This window comes from Miscanthus floridulus, chromosome 9, assembly GCF_019320115.1.
Source record: "Miscanthus floridulus cultivar M001 chromosome 9, ASM1932011v1, whole genome shotgun sequence".
NCBI lineage: Eukaryota > Viridiplantae > Streptophyta > Magnoliopsida > Poales > Poaceae > Miscanthus > Miscanthus floridulus.
The window spans coordinates 49,554,394-49,576,043 of NC_089588.1; the positions used below are offsets into that span (position 1 = coordinate 49,554,394).

At 48.6% G+C, this 21,650-nt stretch overlaps 1 long non-coding RNA gene across 1 annotated transcript; it reads right to left on the reverse strand.

Moving 5' to 3' along the window:
* Positions 1-759: 759 nt before the first annotated feature.
* LOC136482891 (uncharacterized) lies at positions 760-1,481 on the reverse strand. The gene is made up of 3 exons (XR_010765239.1): positions 1,437-1,481; positions 1,183-1,300; positions 760-1,059 (listed from the first exon to the last, which is right to left on the reverse strand). It is a non-coding gene; the product is annotated as an uncharacterized lncRNA (long non-coding RNA).
* Positions 1,482-21,650: the final 20,169 nt, after the last annotated feature.

Here is a 21,650-nt window from a genome sequence, read left to right on the forward strand (position 1 = left end):
GGCAGACACTCTCAAATTTCAAATCTGGCACATTACATGATTACAACAGATAAGTTTCAATCCTCCTTGCCATTGTTGAGTTGAGTTTTTTAGGTCATGCCGTTTTTACCTTGGGCAAGGGCGCTATTGTTGTATGCGTGTGAGTTTGTGTTGAGTTCGTGCGGATTTGTAAGGGCTCTCACCCCTTTTTTCTCTTCTTAATATAATGATACACAGCTCTCCTCTACATGTTCGAGAGAAAAAAAAAATCTTGCTCATAACACTAAAAAAATGATCCGAGTATAACTTACAGATCCATCCATGGAGCTTCCTAAGAAGTAGTTCTCATCTGATGAGAGTGTAACCAAACAGTGCAACAATGTCAGTTTCAGTACTAGGGAACATAAACATTGTCCAGTACTAAGGAAAGAACTGCTAACAACAAAGAAATAACTCTTGAAAATTTATCCATGCCAGCCTGCATGACAAGTTTCCAAGAGACAACAATAGCATCACAATGGCAAAATTATGCATTCAAAATAAATAAATATATTTCCCATCATGCATTTTATTGTAGCTCTATGTCAACTAGGAGGAACCTAACTTGACCAGTTTAATAGATGGTGATTCACAGTGGCTACAGTAAACACCTGTTACAGAATTGAAATTGAAATATCTAAATTTTTCCAATCCCTTTAATCATTTAGGATGTCATGTGAACATAGTGCTCAAAAACTTGCTCCACCTGCACTGTGAGTATGACCTCTGACACAATAAGCCTATAAAACAGAGAAGTCAGCATATAGATCTTGGACCTATCCTGTCCTGTGCCCTAGATAACCACTTCAACAAACGAATCAACTGATTCCATGTGGCAGACATGTATGGTAATAATGGATGTTGTTTACTAGTATTACACACCTGGTTTCTCTTCTTCCAAGCATGCCTAGTGGGCAGAATGGGAACTGTCCTCCTAGCATTGCTAGATGAAGCCACTCCAGTAGGCTGATTATGCTGCTTTTGCCGTACATCAACAGGGGCTATACTCCCATTCCGTAGACCACATAGCACAACTTTCCCCTTAATAATAGAGTGAGAAAATTCAGTGAGCATAGCAGAGACAGGAATAGCATGTCATAGTAAATTCCGAATTAATCATAACAAAGATACAGGGTCAACAAGAAAGAATAAAATCAATATTACTTAGTTCTGCAGATTATCACATATGCTGCAATAGGAATGGCCACATCGGTAGCATATTGCTTTCCTTTCAAAACTTTGAGAATCATGTAGTCATGCATTAGACACCACCAAATTTAAGCTAATTGAGAAGTGGGAGCAAAAGGTTGAGGCAAGCAAAATTTTCAGTAACTCTCATTTGACAACAAACCATAACAATATCTGAACCAGTTAAAACTACAAAGTGAGAAGAAGTTTATGTAGATTTAGATTATTACCGAGTGCACAAATTTCAGGGAAAGAACGTCACTTTTAGATCGACATAGCACTAAGATGTCTGAACCAAATCGAGTAGACCAGCACCAATGTCTGAACCTAGAAATAAGATGAACAAGTGAAAAGTAAATCCCAAGCGAAAAGGATGATGTATTGTGCCAGTAACATAAGCAGGCTGCGAATTGCAAAAACTATAACAATGAGAACATCTTGTTATCCATCTATCACTAAGAGTAACATGCCTAATTCCTATCGAGACTGCATATCCTAGGTAATGTCTGACTTCCAAAGACGACGTTCTTCATTCAGTCCAGAGCTCCAGCAAACCCAGTATGTTCAGTGGTCTCGCGTTCTTTCAGAATACAGCCACCATTTGCTCTAGCCTCCACGGCTCCAAGTTAGTAGTGTAGTAGTACTAGTCCAGAATCGGATCACTCAAGTACCATGCATATAAAATAGCCCAGCACATGATCCCAACCAAGCTCCCCAGCTGTGGTTTAGATCAAACAGCGAAGAACTGCACAAGTCATGGCTGCTTTCGGGCCAACAAAATGCCGTGATGAGAGTGTCTGCCATGCTCTGTGCAAATAGTAGCTCCCCTGTTTTGATGCTCCAAATGCGAACAGTGCAGTCTTGACAGGATAAACATGCTTCATAGATTTTTTGTCGACTGAAAGTGGCAAGCTACACCTTGGTAAATTCTTTTAGCTTTATAGAAATATATGGATAGAACATAGGTACCTTGACAAATGGATAATCGACAAGAAGTCGAGAAGCAACAGATGGGAATGATTGGAGCAATCCATCATACATCTCCTTTGATGCCCAACTAGCTATAGATTCATGCATTCTGTATTGTGTTGTTAATGTCGTAGTGAGCAGTCCATCATGTAGTGATGAAGCCCTCTCTAACAAAGACATTCCTAGCCCACCTTCCATAGCCTCTCTTGATAATACTACTGGTGCAAGCTGACGGTGATCACCACCTTCCTACGTTTGAGTATTGAGTGGCATTTCCTCTTCTCGTTTTACTGTGGGTTCCAATTAGGGGCACACAATACACCCCCTCAGTGCATCCTCCCTGTCTAATTAGCACTATTTCCTAATGGTATCTGTGGACTGATTAGTAGCTTTGATGAGAACTTGGGTTATTAATTGAGACCTAAGGCACTTTGCAATGATGTTTCTATACATTCTTAATAGTATTATTTCCCATCTGTGAACTGTTGGTACTCGTTTCGTGCCATTTGCAACAGCTCATTAGCTCATTAATCCTAGCTGTTCTTTCATTGTATGCTTGCAGCCTTGCACTTGTTTGTTTAATTAGTGGGACTTCGATTCATCCAGTTTCATTTTTTTGGGAATAAATATCTGCTGAGTAGAAATAATCCTTGCATTTATATTATTCTTCTTACATTGTCATTTGTATGCTTGCAGCCTTGCACTTGTTTGTTTATATTATTGTGGCCGGTGGCTACTAATCTTCTCTGTACTTGCTGCCTTCTCTGTACTCCTCTTCTACTACTACTCTCCTCTACTCCACTATACTCCTCTCCTCTCCTAAGCAGCTGTTGCTTTTTTTGCTACTTCTACTACTTCCCTACTACTACTGTCTACTACTTCTGATTGTCCGATCTGCTTATCAGGTTCGGAAGATATTAAGCATATGATGTTCTTACATTGTCATGTTGCTTTTTCTGGGAAGCAGCACCTGCTTTTTTTTTCCAAATCTCCCCTCTCCTCTATTTGTTGCCACCTTTCCTATCCTCTATGTTTTGGAAGTAGCACCTGCTTTTTTTTTGCCAAATCTCCCCTCTCCTCTCCTCTCCTCTCCTTTGTTTTGCCGATGATGAAATCGTCCAAGTCCATACATTATATGGAATATGAGCTGATGATTAAGAACTTGTGAGGAACTTGGCATCATTAGCAGCCGCCCCTACATTACCTTCTCCTCTCTTCTCTGTTATGATGCCTTGATGCTCCAAGTTCAAGATCAGATGATGTTTGACATGTTTCTGAGGCCTCTACCACTACTACTTCTCATTTTTTTATATTGTTGTTTTATAGGACTACTTTGGTTTATAGACCTTTTTGATTTATTATACCTTCTCGCGTACCTAAAGCACACTTTCTTGCATCTATTAGAACAAAGCGCGAAATAATGTCACAGACACCAGACAGTGTAGCCCGATGCCCCGAGCATGATGAGCAGCCAACCCTTGAGGAGCAAGCACTAGAGGACCAGCTTACTCAGGAACAGTTCAATAAGGAGGTACAAAATGATCTAGAAGTGATGCTTACTCAGGAGCAGTGTGACGAGGAGGAAGGCCCCGAAGGAGAGGCTGCTGAAGGCAAAGAAGAAGAGGATGATGCTGATGATGACTCAGAAGAGGGATATGTAAGTCCCGAGGATCCTTTCCCACGTGAAGCCAGAAGGAGGCCAACGGAGGAAGATTTGGACAAGGACTTTGACCCGAACGAGGAGGTAGGGAAAAAGCCTTAGCTTGTAAATTTTGCTAAAGCTTTGGCTGTGTTACCTCTGCTAACACTTTGACCTATCGTATATACAGGTCCCTCCTGAAACTCGGAAAAGACGACGTCGATGTCCGCGACATCTCACTGGACAAGACGGAGTAGAGGAAAGGAGAGCAGAGGCAACAGCCACAGAGACGGATCACGATGCCTCTGCTCCACAACCTGAAGACATAATCATGACTACCAAGCCTAAGAGGAAACGAGGGGATAGAAAAGGAAATCTATATCCAGATAAGGCATGCTATGTGATAACAGAGGTTAGGCCAGCAGGGGAGGTCCTTGAGCCAAAGGAATTAAGAGGACGATTTCGTAATGCGATCAGGGCCCTAGTAAGAGATAAATTGAACCCAGCAATCCCTAACTGGAAAGAGGTACCAAAGAACAAAAAGAATGAACTATGGGATAGGCACCTGAGGGTCAATTTTAGATTTCCGGAGGGTAAGCATGAACTGGTAAAAAAATGCTTTCAGGATGATGGGAGAGGTATTCCGACGTTGGAGGTCGGAGCTCAACACGAAGTATATCCAAAAGGGGTTAACTCCCTTCAAAGAGTTTGGCAAAATAACTCCTAGTCAATGGGAGGAGCTCGTGGCTCAGAAGACTTCACCGGAGGCATTGGAGCTTAGTGCCCGTAACACCGAGTTGGCGAAGAGGAACAAACACCACCATCATCTAGGCCCCGGTGGCACTATGCCAAGGAAGAGCAGTTTAGGAAGATGGACAAAGAGGCCGCAGCTGCTGGGAATATCGATGTGATGAATCTAAAGGTACACTCAAGGAACTGGATATATGCGAGGAGTACAGAATCATCCAGCAGTAATCTTAAGTTTGATAAGCCGAAGACCCAAGAGGCGGTATCAAGGATACTAAAATATGCTGAAGACAAGGAGAAGGGCTCCTTCAATCCTTCTAGAGAGAGGGACGAGCTTAGCCTTAGCTTGGGAAACAAGGAGCACACAGGCCGCACCAGGGGGCTAGGGAAAAGGACGACCTGGAAGCAAGGATTCGAAGAGGATAGGCACATGTACAAGAAACATGGCCAAGACTGGGAAACTAGTCTTGAGCTCCAAGTGAAGGCTCTAGTTGCGAAGGCGCTGGAGGAGCAAGGACTGTCTACGGAGCCACGGATATTAGTGATGCCGCCGAGAGAACTGGCATTAGTTGGCAGCCCTCCGAAAGTTCCTAGCAACCAAGGTTCCACTGCAGCCTCAACCCCCGTCGATCGCATACGGGAACCAACTAGTTACACCTTGGTGTTTCTAAGCGTCCGACAAAACACTATGATGGAGGTGGCAACGGGTGTGGCACGTCCTCCCGGTGGCTTACACCACAATAATAAGATACTGCCGGACTACACTAGGGTTGAGGTGCATACCATGAAGCCCGAGTTCATGCAGTGGAGGATAGACTACGCAACTCCCGAGGGGCTGGTGTTACTTGGAGATGTTATTAGGCAGTTCATCCTCTGGCACAAATGGGACATTATATTGACTGCTTCTTTGTCGCCTCCCCCTCTCCCAAATTTGGAGCGAGTTGTTGAGGTTGGGGAGATATTTTCACCGTCTCATGACCACCACGTACCTGAGATGCCACATTCTTCCCCGCCTCCTAGCGAGCATGTGCCTGATGAGATGCCACAACCTTCTCCAGCTCGTACCAAGCAAGTGCATGATGAGATGCCACAGTCTTCTCAACAAGCACATCCAATACATGAACAACGAGTGCCTCCTAAAGAAGGTGATGCACAAGAAGACGAGGACGTGCCTGAATGGGAACTTCAAAAGAAGATTCCAATCAACATAAGGCCAGTTTATGTTCTGGTGAAAGATGTCTCGTCGGTGTCCAAGTGGTATTCACATGACCAGTTCAAGCCTGAGAACCAAGTTAAACAAGTCCCAGAACGGGGTTCTGAGGAGGCCGTAACTAGCAAACTCCACCAAATTACAAAGCAGTATCCAAATGTTGATGACATCAAATAGTCAAAGGATTGCCCGAAAACATATGAAAGAGGCAAGCCCTTTATACCAAACCGGGACATCTGGCGCATACCACTTGGAATGAGAAGGTTCCATGATTGGTACTTCCATGTTCTCCCAACGAGCATAGATCTCATACAAGCATGCTTCCCCACCGGCACATTTAGAAGCCTAGCCAGGAAAATTGTCTTTGACTTCAATGACATGCACACAAGCTTTCACCTGGGAGAAATGGAGATGAATCTAATTCGCACATGGTGCTTGTAAGTCCTTGTCCTCCCGATATGATATGAATGTAATCTTTGAATTTTGTTGTAACTAACCAATGCCGTGATTTGTAGAATGCAAGTGCACATTGTCAAACAAATGCCATGTCTGAAAGTCGGGTATGTAGACCCTCAAGCTATAGCCCAACCAAATTTTAATTACCCTAAATAGTGGACAGTGGATGCCAAAGAGCTAGCTGCTGCAAAGACTCTTCAGGAGAAAGAGCGCATCTATACGGCGAAACTAAAGGAAGAGTCCCTTAAGGTTGCGGCATACATTGCTCTGGCTTTCAAAAATCTACAACAACACTCTACTATATGGCTACCATACAACTTCGAGTAAGTTTAACTTTATACTTAAAGCTTTGTTTGATATATTTTATTCGATGCAAAAGAGCTTATCTAGTTCTATGATTAAATCCATGCAGCAACCACTGGATTTGTATAGCCGTCGATGTCGGGAGGAGCATGGCATGGGTCTTTGATTCAATAGATAAGGACCTGGCAACATACAAAGACTTCATATCGATTCTCAAGACGTATACATATCGACAATCCTCATTAGCTTATATGTTTATATATATACTTGTAACGTTCACTTATGGATACTAACAAGTTGTATTTGCTAAAATAATTCGAACAGGGCATTTAGGTTCTATGTCACTCATCATCACGGAAGGCATGATCCAGCGAGGAAGGAAAAGCTGGCTATAAAAACACTATGTGCGGTAAGTGTAACTTACTTCTTTAGTACTCCGTTACATGGCTGTCAAAAGCATTACCTAACATTTTCATATGCAATACACATAGTGCCCCAAGCAGAGGCCTAGGAGTGTACATTGTGGATACTATATATGTTCTATGATGAGTAACACCAGTGCCTACAGGAGACACCCCTTAAGGGTAAGTTTGAACCTCTTCATCAGTAGTATAAAAACTTCATACATGGTATGAAATACTAAACCAAAACTTGTTCTCTTGTAGTGGAGAGAAGAGAAAGGAATGAAAAAAGACCCATACAAGGATGACCAACTCTTAGAGCTCGTCGACGACCTTTGCAACTTCATATTGGACCAGATTGTACACGTCAAAGCTGCCTACCATGACCGAGAGTCTGACTTAGGTAGAAATCCTCAGTACCAACACCTTCGTGAGACTAAAAGGCTAGCTCTAGGACGTTGATAACAATGTTTATGGAATTTGTATAATAAATGATGGATTGTATATATCCTTATGAATTGGACTTGTAATTGTAGTTTATATAATACTATTGTGCTGGTAGTCGCGTTCGGAACGTTGGTCGTGGGGCGTTCGGCAACGCGAACGCGATTCAGAACATTGGTCGCGGGGCGTTCGGCAATGCGAACGATGGATGGAATATGCGGAAACAAACAGTTCTGGTCGAATTTGAATTGTAAATTTTCAATTTTTTTGGCGGGAAAACATACTGTAGGGGCGGTTCTAGATTGAACCGCCCCTACAAACAAGTATTATAGAGGCGGCTGGCACTATAGCCGCCCCTACAAATCGATTTGTAGGGGCGGTTGGTGATTAAGCCGCCCCTACAAATTGATTTGTAGGGGCGGTTCGTAATACCAGCCGCCCCTATAAATCAATTTGTAGGGGCGGCTCAATCACCAACTGCCCCTACAAATCGATTTGTAGGGGCGGCCTGCGAACCGCCCCTACAAATGCATGATTTGTAGAGACGGTTCGGTAGGGGCGGCTGGCCAAACCGCCCCTACAAAGGGTTACCAGCCGCCCCTAAAAATGCTTTTTGCAGTAGTGGTTAAATCTAAACATATAGTTTAGGAGGTCAAGCAGGTGACCTAATTACCACAATGTGATTGACCATGATGCAAAGTCCACTGGGTGCCCAATCACAAATTCAAGGACACTGGTTAATGACTATTTGCATGAGGCAGCACAAATTTAGTACAAACAGACAAAGCGGAAAGCTATCCACCTTCCTTGCGCACAAAATAGTCGTGAAAGGCAAGACCAAGAAATGTGGTACCAAATGCATGATGAAATGGAGAAGTCCAGCTACCTCGCTGCATTTGTCAGGCAGCACGACAAACATGATTCTCTTATGCAAATCTAATGTATCACATGTTGCTGCTTTGGGAGACCGTTACACATCAAATTCACTCATGACAAAAGTAAAATGAATTGAAAAGTAACTCTTCAGTGGCCAACAAATTGCAATACGATATTTCATTATCCATACGCTGCCTAAATATACGCCCAAACCCTAGCAATCTGACCTCAAATTGCTCGAACGAGCGATATGCATTCCTGGCAAGATGGTGCCAAAGTCCATTGGGTGCTCAATCACATCGTGATAATCAGGCTACTGTGTCAATCAATAACCATGATATGAACACTCAACAGCTCCCTACCAAACAAATTGACAACTCCAGGAAGCATGGAAAATGAATATGGGCTCCTTACCTCCTCTGGATCCACTGGCTCCGCAAATGGATGTGAAACACGCATCTTGATGTGAAACCGCAAACGGATGGCAAAAGAAGGAGAAATCGAGCTCATTAAAACTTGACGCAACAAATCGCATCTTGCGTTTGCGACAAAGATGTGAAACACGCACTTTTTAAGCTTCTTGAGAATCATCCCTAGCGCCTTCAGGTCCGGCCGCAGCATCGTCCTCGCGGTCCCTAAATCCAGCAGCAAGCGGGAAAAGGCGCTCAAAAATCAAACATCGAACAAGCAGGGCCGAGAAAACAGAAAGTAAATCGGACCTAGTACCGAAGGCCGTTTCGTCCCGTCCGCGGTGCACTAGTGAGGTCGCTCCTCCCACCACCACCAACCTACAAGGAGCGCAGATCTAGCGTTAGCAAGTAGCTACGCGGCGAAGCAAAAGCAAAGATGGCGGCATGGCCAACCTCGCTATGGTGAGATCCGTCGGCGTGCAGCTCGATCCGGCCAGACGCTACGAGAGGACACGACCAGGCTAGATTCAGTGGGGGAACGAATGGATGCGGCCATGGAGGCTCTAGATCCGATCGTGGAGGCCCCGGTTCGACCCCAGCAAAGAAGGGCGACAAGCACAGACCGACACTCGACCCTGGCGCTGGTGAGTGAAGGGGAGGAGGAGCAAGGGAGAGAGGCCACCTTCACCTGGGTCTGCTCGCGCCGGAGTCCTCGCGCGCTGGGACGCGTGGGGCTTCCGAGCCAGCTGCCGTGTGGAGGCTCCGAGCCCGCACCACCCCCTGGGGCCCACGCGCGCCGCCGCATCGCCGGCCGTGGGGGCGAGCTGACCCCGCAACACCGCGCGGGGTGCCACCCGCGTTGGGGCCACAACGCTGCGCCGAGAGGCGCGCTCGCCCCGCGCCGTCGCGCAGTCACGCCGGGGTATGCGCGTGCTGGGGGCCACCCGCGCTAGGACCCCTAGCGCCGCCGCGCCAGGCCGCCCTAGCTAGGGCTCGGGCCTCCCTTGCCGGGGTTGTGGCACCCTCGCCCGAACGCGCGCGACCGGGCCCGCCCTAACCGCCGCCGAGAGATGAGGGAGGAGAGGCGGATGTGGACGGGAGAGAGAGCTAGGGTTGGAGCCGGTATATATTCGGCATTGGAGGAGACAGCAGCGCTGCCGATCTCCAGTCCAATGGACCAAAACATTTAAGAAAAGCAAGGAAAATGAATAAATGTATCCCTAGTTGAAGTATATGAGAGAAGCAAATAAAAAATTGTTCATTGACAACAAACAAAAGATGAAAGTTGATCAAGGCCACAAAAGTTCATCTCATAATACAGGAACCAAAGGAAGGACCATCGTAGTAGGATAGATGGCCCAGATATAAAATAAAGGAGGAGCACCAAGATTCCAGAACAAAGTTGAGTAAAATGTGTTCCATTTTCATGTGGTTCAGCAGTAAGTTCTGTAAGGAACAACATACTTACTACTGAGTACACACAATGTCTTCAAATTAATACACTTTTTTATCAAATTTAAAGCCAAAAGTGATGGATCATTGCTATAAGCATATTATTCAACAATGCACTAAAGAAAAATGAACATGGGAAAATGTAAAAAAAAGTGAGGCTGCATGCTGTGAAGCTGTGCACTTGCTCCTTTACTTGGTAGTTCATTACTACTACTTCTAGGTCTGCATACACTGCTTGATCCCATTCATAACATCTCATGTCATGAAAATGATGGATACAGAGGAATTATGAAGAACTTGCAAGCAAGATATTAAAATCATAAATGAAGAAACTCTTGATGCATATGAACTAACTGCATATAAAGCAAAATCAGTTATGGACAATGACCCTTCAGTAAAAAAAATAAAGATTTGACCTCTTCATCCAATCACATAACTAACTGCACATATATGAAAATCAGTGATATAACAGTAGGACAAGTTGGAGCGTATTGTTAGGCAATTCAATGAATATGCATGAAAGGACAGTGACACCTAAGAGGGAGGTGAGTTAGGCATCTTAAAACTCTATTTCTAACCATGGCCTTTTTTTCTAACCTTAGCAAAACCTATGCAATTAAGTAAACTATCTAAATGTGCAACTATGGTTTTGCTAGGTGTGTTGTTATCTCTACCGCAAAAGAGTTATGCAACATATGTTCCAATTCTATCAACTAAGCTAGGAAAAGGTAAAGCACACAACCAAGGCAACAATATAAATGCGCAAGCTAAAGATGAGGTAGAGATGCAAACTCCAGTCGACAACTCCAGTATTTTTACAGAGATATCGAGAAAGCGCTCAAGCTTCCTCCTAGCCCTCATTGGAGACCCTCATAAGGAAGCCCTTGCAAGGAATAAGCTCCCGGTCAGATAACTCCGTGGATAGCTCCAGGCCTTCCCATTCGCAAGTGGGTCTTCGATGTGCCTTCCTGCAGGCCTCTCCTGGACCTCTCCACGCCGTCTTTGCTATCAAGCTTCCGGCCAAAACGCCGTAGGCCTTGTTCCCTCCGCTACACGGTGGCAGCCACACCACAATCGCGGTTGGTGTGGTCTCGCAAGACTACAAGACATGCCGAGTACAAACACGGTGTGCTAGCACCTTTGATCAAGAGGTATGCAAACCTCACTAGCAACTAAGCCTAATCCTAGAGCAAGCGCATATGAGCGTGGTCTAACTAACCTAAGCGCTTCTCAAAGCACCTACGCTAATCACCTTGTGATCTTTAAGCCCTATGCATATGGAGAGCACTAGAATGGAGTATCATCTCCCTTGGTATTTTTCTCAGCTTCTCCACACTTCATTTGGCCGGTTTGGGGTTCTATTTATAGCCCCAAGTGAGGAGGAAGCCGCTGGAGCCCAAAAAGGCTTTTTTTGCCACCGTCGGACCACTTTGTCCAAACCGTCGGACCATCTCCTAGCGTGGTTCGACGCCCCCGCTCCTGCTAGCTGTTGCAACAACTAGGCATTAGAACTTTTGACCATTGTCGCCATTCTCTCTCTGATGACTGGTCCTTGAGTCGGACCGTCCGACGCTCCGTCGTCGGCCTCGGTCCGACGCTGTTCACGCTCTCTGTATTGCCTTTGGAACCCGTCAGACTTCGGTGTCAACTGGTCCGACGCCCTGTGCTTGGGGTCCGACCCAATTGGTCCGACTCTCAAATGTGGTGGTGCCTTTGGTGAATATTGATACAATATAGTCCGACACCTTCTCTTCTCGTGGTTCGACGCTTTCTGCCTGGGTGCGCTGCTGGAGCCTGACTGAGTCGGACTAGTCCGACCACTAGGGTCCGATGCCCCATGTAACTCCGTTCTTCATTTTGTTTATTCACCGTCTTGCATCCGGGCTTGGTTCCATCTTGTGACTTGAGCTTTGCTTGACTTTTATATCTTCTACTTAGCTTCTAATGACTTGCTTGAGGTGTTGATCATCGGATCACCATGACACCTTCGCCCAAGTCACGTTTGCAACCAATAGGACTACAAAACAAACACTTACAAATTCATTAGTCCAACTTGGTCTTATTTTTCATCAAACACTAAAATCCAAACTAAATGTGCCAAGGGTCCATTTTCCTTACAAGGACATGCAGTTGCCTATATGTCAGTGCAGAAAGTGACAAACTAGTAAATATTTGTAGTTTTGTCGTACGTTGTGATCGGAGGTGGCCTAGCACTCAATGACACATGGTTTATACTGGTTTGGGCAACGTGCCCTATGTACAGTTTGAGTCGGTCGGTGACTTTATTCCTGAGCCCAGGTGCTCGAAGTTTACAGTGGGGTTACAAATGAGGAGAGAAATAGGGTGTACAAGAGGTCCGGTCGGCTCCGGTCAGCGAGAGCGATAGGAGCTCTGCTGCGACCTAAGTGTTCAAGCATGTGCTTGAGGTCCGAACCTGGCAGTTCTGTCGTTGTGAGCTACTGAACTTGGTTGATCTAATGAATCTGGGATGGCTTGAAGAGCCTAGATTGAACTATCTGAGCTTCAATCAACTGCCTGTATTGGAGGGAGTGCATCCCCTTTTATAGATGAAGGGGATGGCTTTACAAGTGAGAGGGAGAGGGTACGTGTGTTACTGAGCCTTGTTACCCATGCCGACGGGTACGAGATAATGGTAGGCGGCCACAACACTGTTGATGTTACTACTGAGTGTCAGATGCATGTGGGAGGTGGTGTTGTCCTCTTTGGGTGTGCAGACATCGGTACCTGCATATATTATTGATGCCTAGAGGCATGTGAGGGGTTTCACTAGGATCACCCGGTACGGTGAATCTCGGCGCCCACAACATTATCGATGCCTAGGGCATGTGGGGGGCCTTACCGTGTGGGAGTTTAATGGTGCCCACAATACTGTAGACGAAAATGTCGGTGCCTATAATACTATTTGTGTTAGGGCAGTTGCAAAGTACTATTCCTACAGGTGATAGGGTACGGTCCCTGGTATCGTGTTTTGACTTGTGCGCCTTGCCTTGCTTTTCTCCATATGTCTCTGGGTCCCTACCGAGCGGGTGTCCCCGGTCGGTTGGTCCCAGTTGACTCTGATCGTGCCAGTCGGAGAAGAGCGGTGAGCGGGGTCTTTGCATACCTCGGTCAGAGACATGGGGTCGGAGTCGGAGGTAGTGCTTTGCCAGGCCTTCCGGTCGGAGAGACCGTCCGAAGGCGGCTGGAGACCAAAGTGAGCGCTCCGGTCGGAGAGGTGGGCCGGAGTCGACAAGCGGGCGTTGTTCCTCCTTGGCCAGACCTTCCGGTCGGTGACTGGACCGCTCTTCTGACCTGTTCTTTTAGACTCTTGGGCCAGCCCATGAGTTGCGCGCAGTCTGCTTGGACTAAGCCTTTGCGGAGAAGCCAGTTCCCAAGGGACCCCGGGTTTATGAACCTAACAGGAGCCCCCGAGCCCCTAGGCGATTCGGGTAGAATCGTCTGGGGGATTTTTGTTTCAACGGCAGGTGTAGCCCCCGAGCCCCTAGGCGGTTTGGGCAGAACCGTCTGGGGGGTTTTTCGTGTTGTCAGCGGGGGAGGTTTTTGTTTTGTCAGTGGGTGCGCATGAGCACACCCGCGGGTGTGTGTGCATGTTTCTTTAGTTGAGATAGAGTTTTGTTTTAACCAAGGCGTCGTTACGCAGCCGAGGTGGTTTAATTGTTTTTAGGGATCAGGTGAGACGGAGCTCGCGTATCCTGGTGTCGATGCGCATCGTGGAATCAGGCGAGGCAGTTAGTTTTTTAGGGATCGAACAAGACAGAGCTCACGGATCCTGGCGTCGGTGCACGCCATGGGATCGGGCAAGTCAGAGTCAGGGATCCGGGCCTTGGTGCACCCCGCGCAACTAAGGCAGTTAGTTTAGTTAGTTTGGGATCAGGTGAGCCAAAGCTCATAGATCCTGATGGGGCGAGTTCAGGGTCGCAGACCCGGGTGTTTTGGAGCGTAGTCGGAGCGTGGCCGGATGGGGTGAGTTTGGGGTCATAGACCCAGGGATTTGGAGCGCAGTCGAAGCGTAGTCGGATGGGGCGAGTTCGGGGTCATGGACCCAGGGATTTGGAGAGCAGTCAAAGCATAGCCAAATGGGGCGAGTTTAGGGTCACAGACCTAGGGATTTGGAGCGCAGTCAAAGCATAGCCGGATGGGGTGAGTTCGGGGTCGTAGACCCAAGGATTTGGAGCGCAGTCGAAGCGTAGCTGGATGGGGTGAGTTTGGGTCACAGACCCAGGGATTTGTAGTGAAGCATAGCCAGATGGGGCGAGTTTAGGGTCGTAGACCCAGATGTTTTATGTCTTGAGCCTCCGAGCCCTGTTGGGCCTTAGTAGGGGTCAGTGTGAGTTGTGTGCATTACTCCGTCCTCGGTTCCTCGCAACCAGAGGGGCTGAGTTTTGTCGCTTGTCCCGATCGCTGGGGCTCGAGTGATACGCTCGGTGAATTCGCTAATGGGTATGATCAAGTGGAATCCAGGTCCATTGTTCGTGATGGGGTTGGCATAGCCCTCTTGTGACATTCCATTGCTCCTTTACCTACAACCTGGCAGATGCTTGGGTCATTCCGGAGACCGACCTAGGTGGCCTAACGGCCTCCCCTCGATGGAGATTCTGTGGGCTTGGCAAGAGATTCAAGATCGAACGAGAAGGTTGAGATGACCCTATCTGCCAGACTGGGCGAGGGCCGCACGGGGCTCATCTACATTTTTCTCCCCTGGCTCTATTGGTTGCTCATGTCGAATGAGGCAACCGCCGCTTCATGACACAACATAGAGCGTTGTGATGCATTTCGCTGCACGTGCGATGCTTAGTTCTCGAGCCCCCAGGGGTTCAGGGCCCAAATCATCCGGGAGGCATGGGCATATGGAATGAATGCGCATATGGATGTATAAAATGATTATAAAAAAATAGAGGGGGTTGGTAGTGTTTACCTTGATGTCTTGAGTAACGGGGAATGGAAAGCTTCAGTCGGAAACGTCTGACCGGGACCCATGCTCGTCGTTCATGACGGAGTTGGCTTGGCATACATGGGGTGTCCCTTTGCTTCCTACCTATCTCTCGGTGTGTTTTTCTGAGCTGTTCGATCGATTTAGGAAGCCCAATGGTCTCTCCCGGCAGAGATCCCGCTTTGGGTTTTTCCAAGTCTCGCCTGGGGATGTGGAGAGCTACCTGCATGTGGTGACGTTTCAGTTTTTGCGCCCGATCATGCGATAGTGGTGGGCCATACCTAGGCCATGTTTCATCTCACCAGGCGGCATTCTGTCTGACCCGGCATCGTTCCATCGACCAGCGTGTGTCCCATCGGTCAGTGTGTGTCTCATTGTTTCCCATCCGCATTGAATGGGGGAAGGGGAGAGTTTTTTCTCTGATCTTTTGCCCCTCTTTGGCTGCCGCATTTCTTCCTTAAATAGGGGGAGGGAGAGGGCTCTCCGTCGTAGTCCTTTGCCCGTTCTCCAACTTTTGTCTCTCCTCCTTCCTCTTCCTCTCCGAGAGTGCCTGTATGCCGTGGCAGTTCCTGAGTGAGAGAGGGGGTGAGCGAGGGGGGGGGGGCTTATAGATCCTTTCGTGAATCCGGAGCACGATGTCAAGCTAAAGGCTGCTAGGGGCGGTGCTAGATTTATCTACGAGGCTTTCTTCAGGATGGAGCCGTGTGTGGACTTTCTCTAGTGGATCTTCACCGAGCGAGCCTTGTCGAAGGGGAAATTGCTTAGGATCATGCCGGTGGAGGGTTCCACGCTTGTAGCTGCTCAGGTTGGCTAGTTCATAAAGTTTGATGAGATCTCTTCCAGCCATGGCGGCCATACCTCGGTAGCAGCGTCCCTGACTAGGAGCTGTCTCGACTGCATGAGAAGGTCAGGAGCTCCATGCTCTTCTGCTGAGCATCTATGGGTGCGATGCCCTTGAGGTACCCATTGCGCTAGTTGAAGTCGAGGGAGTGGAACCGGGTGGGTCCCTTAAGGTACCCATTGCACTCGTTGAAGTCGAGGGAGCAGAACCGGGTGGGTCACTTGAGGTACCCGTTGCGCTCGCCGAAGTCGAGGGAGCGGAACCAGGTGGGGCCCTAGTGGAGGTGGTTATGTCCAGCGATGTCAGGCGATGTCGTCGAGCAGCTGCAGTAGTGTTTTGGAGTAGCAGTAGAAAATGTAATAGTTGAGTTCATGGGTGAGTCCCTGTGTGAATAGTTTTTTGTATCAATGAATACATCAGTACTATTTTTTGATAGAATCACTATCCATTCCTTGTTTTTATCCTAGCATAGCTATTGTTTTTGTCCTTTCTTTTTCACACCTACATGTTAGTTCCGTAGGCTATAGCTTTTTTAAGAGCCTGGGCATGGCCTGCGGGGCTCGGCTGCTCATGACCGTAGGTCATGGCGGGGTGCGTTCGGTTAGGAGTAAGAACAAAGTTACGTAGGACAATCAAAGGAAAAGGAATGTGCTTCCATTCAGGGACGAAGTCGTTTACCATGTGATAGTAAAAAAGAGAGTAAAATAGAGGTAGTATTTAGTAATGTATCCTCATGGAATGTATCCTCATGGAGCCCCTAAGCGACCCGGGCTGAAAGTGTTTTGGGCTGGGGCACTTTACCGGGGGCAAGTGTTGACTAAAAAAGCTGTAAGACCAAATTTAGGGGGAAAAATGATGTAGTTGTTCAATGTTCCAAGTGTTGGTGAGAACGTTGCCATTGTTGTCCTCCAGTCGGTAGGTGCCCCGTCGGATCACTTCTATCACCGTATAGGGTCCTTCCCATGGTGGAGAGAGTTTGTGTTTTTCCTTCGTTGATTGGGTCCTCCAGAGTATGAGATCGCCAACTTCGAGTATCCTCCCCCTGATCTTCCTTTCGTTGTACCTATGGAGAGTTTGCTGGTAGCGAGTGGAGTGGATGACGGTCATCTCACGGGCCTCCTCGAGTAGGTCGACTATGTCTTGCTGAGCCTCCTTGGCTTGGTCTTGGTCAAAGGCCTTCACTCTTGGGGCGCCATGGTTGAGGTCAGAGGGTAGTACTGCCTCAGCCCCGTAGGCCAGGAAGAAAGGTGTGAACCTTGTGGATCGGTTCAGGGTCATTCTCAGGCTCCAAAGGATTGCTGAGACCTCTACAACCCATTGCCCGATGTACTTGTTGAGTCGGTCAAAGATGCGTGACTTGAGTCCTTAGAGGACCATGCCATTGGCACGCTCGACCTGACCGTTGGTACGTGGGTGTCCGATCAAGGCCTAGTCGATTCTGATGCCATATCCATCACTAAAGTCTAGGAACTTCTTCCCGGTAAAGTTAGTCCCGTGGTCAGTGATGATGCAGTTAGGAACGCCAAACCGGTAGATGATGTCGAGGAAGAATTTGACCGCTTCTTCCGAGTGGATGTTGGTGATGGGCTTGGCCTCTATCCATTTGGTGAACTTGTCGACTACTACAAGTAGGTGAGTGAAACCTCCTGGGCCCTTCTTGAGGGGTCCCACCATATCAAGGCCCCAGACCGTGAATGGCCAGGTGATTGGGATGGTTTGGAGCTCCTACGCCGGCAAATGGGTTTGCCAAGTGTAGAACTGTCATCCTTCGCACCTGCGGATGACCTCCTCTACATCTCACAGCACGGTGGGCCAATAAAAACCTTGGTGAAAGGCTTTTCTGACCAACGACCTTGGGGCCACGTGATGTCCATAGATCCTAGCATGGACCTCGAGGAGGAGCTGCTTCCCCTGGCTGGTCGGGTTGCACTTCATGAGTACCCCCGACGGACTCCGTTTGTAGAGTTCGTTACCAAGAATGATGAAGGTCTTGGCGCATTGAGCAATTCGTTGGGCCTTAGTCCTTTTGGGTGGGAGGACCTCCTCAAGGAGGTATGCGAGTAATGGTGCTCGCCAGTCGGTTTGATCGAGTGCCAATACAGTGACGTTGGCGGGTGACGTCCTTATGGAGGTACTATGATCGGAGCCCCCGAGTGCTGGCTTAGCATTGGGGTCGAAGCCCTCGGGCGCTGGCTTGGCATCAAGGTCAAAGCCCCCGAGCGCCGGTTGGGCATCGGGGTGTGTCTGGACCGGACCTTCTAGGATGCGGGTGGATGGCTCGTGGACATCATTGATGAAGACCCCGCCTAGGGATGGATCCTGCCTGGTGGCCAATTTTGCAAGAAAATCGGCGGCGGCGCTGTCCCTTCAAGGGACGTGATGTAGCTCGATCCCCTAGAATTTTTCCTTAAGCTTGAGCACCTCTTGGCAGTATGCTGCCCTAAGGGGGCTTTTGCAGGAGGACTCCTTCATGACCTGATCCACGACTAGTTCCGAGTCACCGTGAACATAGAGTCACGTAGCACCAAGCTCGACGGCGATGCAAAGTCCGTTGATGAGGGCCTCGTATTCCACAGCATTGTTTGAGGCTAGAAAGTGGAGGCGGATGGCATAGCAGAGCCTACTCCTGTCTAGGGATATCAGAACCACTCCAGCTCTCGAGCCAGGCACCATTATGGACCCATCGAAGTACATTGTCCAGTACTCGTGGGTGACGTCTGGGGTCGGTAGTTGCACCTCTGTCCATTCGGCAACAAAATTCACAAGAGCCTGAGACTTAATGGCGGTACAAGGGATGTACCTCATGTCGTGGCCCATGAGCTCGAGTGCCCACTTAGAGATCCATCCCATAGCATCATGGTTGTGGATGATGTCCCCGAGCGGGTATGAAGTGACGACTGTGACCTCATGGTCGATGAGGTAGTGTAGGAGCTTTTGGGTTGCCATCAGTATGGCATATAGGAGTTTCTGTACTTGGGTGTACCGAACCTTGGGGTCGGTAAGTACCTCCCCGATGAAGTATACGGGCCATTGGACCTTAAGTTGGTGTCCTGGCTCCTCCCTTTTGACGACAAGTGCGACGCTTACCACATGGTTGCTGGCGGCGATGTAGAGGAGAAGTGGTTCTCCCCATTTGGGAGCGATGAGGATCAGGGCTGAAGTTAGGGACATTTTGAGGCTCTCCACAACCTACTAAGCTTCCTCGGTCTAGACGAAAGTGACTGTCTTTTTTAGGAGCTTGTAAAGTGGCATCCCCCATTCACTGAGCCAGGAGATGAATCGACTTAGAGTAGCCAGGCAGCCGGTGAGCTTTTGTACGCCCTTGACGATGCGTATGGGGCCCATGTTGGAGATGGTCGTGATTTTTTCGAGGTTGGCCTCGATGCCGCACTCGGACGCAATGTATCCTAGCAGCTTCCCCTTTGGAACCCTGAAAACACATTTTTTAGGATTTAGCTTGATGTTGAATCTTCTAAGGTTTGCAAACGTTGCGGCCAAGTTTGCGATCAGGTTGCAGGCTTGAGTTGTTTTGACCACTATGTCATCAACATACACGGTGATCATTGGTCTTGGCCACTCGGCTTGATCAGGCTGATTGAGCGGGTCAATTTGGTTAGTGAAGCATTGCTACATGCACCTTTGGTAGGTGGCGCTAGTGTTCTTCAAGCCAAACGGCATGGTTACGTAGCAGTATGAACCATACGGGGTATTGATCGAAGTTGCGAGCTGATTGGACTCTTTCATTATGATCTGGTGATAGCCTAAGTAGGCATCCAGAAAGGAGAGGATCTCACAACCCGAGGTGGAGTCGACTATCTGGTCTATGCATGGAAAAGGGAAGTGATCCTTTGGACATGCTTTGTTGAGGCTCGTATAATCAACGCACATTCTCTATTTCTTGGTCTTTTTTTATAAGAACGGGATTGGCAAGTTAGTCAGAGTGGAATACCTCTCTGATAAATCTGGCTGCCAGGAGTTTGGCAATCTCTTCGCCTATGGCCTTGCGCCTTTCATTGTCGAAATGACACAGGCGTTGCTTAGCGGGCTTCGAGCCCGGGATGAGGCATAGTGTGTGCTCGGTGACCTCCCGCGGTATGCCTGGCATGTCTGAGGGCTGCCATGCGAAGACATCGTGATTAGCGTGTAGGAAGTCGATGAGCTTGCATTCCTATTTGGCCGGGAGCTGGGTCCCGATCCACACCATCTTGTGTGGGTCGGTGGGGTCGATTCCCACCGCCTTGGTCTCCTTGAGCGGGCAGAAGGCCGTCGAGGAGGTTGGGTTGTTGTAGTCTGGGACTGCCAGGGTCAATGATTCTCCAAGCCACGGGAGCTCAGACGAGTTGACGACCGTCGTGGCGAGCTAGAAGTGCTCACGGTCGCACATGAAGGCGTGCGAAAAGGCACTGCTCACGGTGATGACGTAGTTTGGTCCCAGCATCTTCAGCTTGAGGTAGGTGTAGTTGGGGATTGCCATGAATTTGGCGTAGCATGGCCACCCCAAGATAGCGTGGTAGGACCCTTGGAAGTCAACCACTTCGAAGGTGAGAACCTCCAAGCGGAAGTTGGCTCGGTTGCCAAATGTGACGGGCAGGTCGATCTGCCCAAGTGGGTATGCCTGCGCTCTCGGGATCACCCCATGAAAGGGAGAAACCGCAAGGCGGAGTTCCAACCGGGGGATGCGCATGGCATCGAGGGTGTCGATGTAGAGGATGTTGAGGCCGCTGCCTCCGTCCATCAGCACCTTTGTGAGGCGCTTCTTGCGGACGGTGGGGTCGACGATGAGCGGGTAGCGTCCTGGCCTTGCGACGTGGGAGGGATGGTCCCTCTGATCGAAGGTGATTGGAGATTCTGACCAGCTGAGGAAGGTGGGGACGGCCGTCTCGGTGGCACATGCCTCCCTATAGCACACCTTGTGCTGGCATTTGGTCCAAATGGCGTTAGATCCGTTGAAGATCATGATGCATTCTTCAGGGTCAGGGAAACCATCTCCATCCTTGCCCGCCGTGCCTCCTTTCTTGGTTGCCGCCTCTTTGCTGTCCTCTTCTTTTGGCCTGCCGGCCTGTCGGAGGAAACGTTTGAGGAGGTTGCAGTCCTTGTAGAGGTGTTTGATGGGGTAGGCGTGGTTGGTGCATGGGCTGTCCATGAGTTTGTTGAAGTGGTCAGGCAGCCCCTACTAGGGCTGTTTGCCCGCATGATTAGCCACGGCGACCAATGTGGTGTTGTTCGATCGGCGCTGATCTTTTTTGTTCTTCTTTCCCTCTGTGTGGAGGGCCCTCGTCCTGGTCCATGCGCTTGGCCTTGCCTTTGTCCTAGCCTCCATTGAAGACCGCTCTGACCGCCTCCTCGCCAGAGGCATGGTTGGTGGAGACATCAAGAAGGTGATGGGTGGTACAGGGCTTCAGGCAGCCAAGCTTGTGGATCAGGGACTCGTAGGTCCTCCTAGAGAGGAATGCGCTGATGACGTCCGCATTGACGACATTAGGGATGGAGTTGCACCATTGGAGAACCTGTGGATGTAATCCCATAGGGATTCGCTGGGCTCCTGCTGGCAGCTCTTGAGGTCCCAGGAGTTTCCAGGGTGGACATACGTCCCCTGGAAATTTCCAACGAAGACCCTCTTGAGGTCTGCCCAGTCATGGATGCTATCGTGCGGGAGGAATTCGAGCCATGCCCGAACATGTTCCCCCACATAGATGGGGAGATACTAGATGATGAAATAGTCATCATCCACCCCTCCGGCTCGGC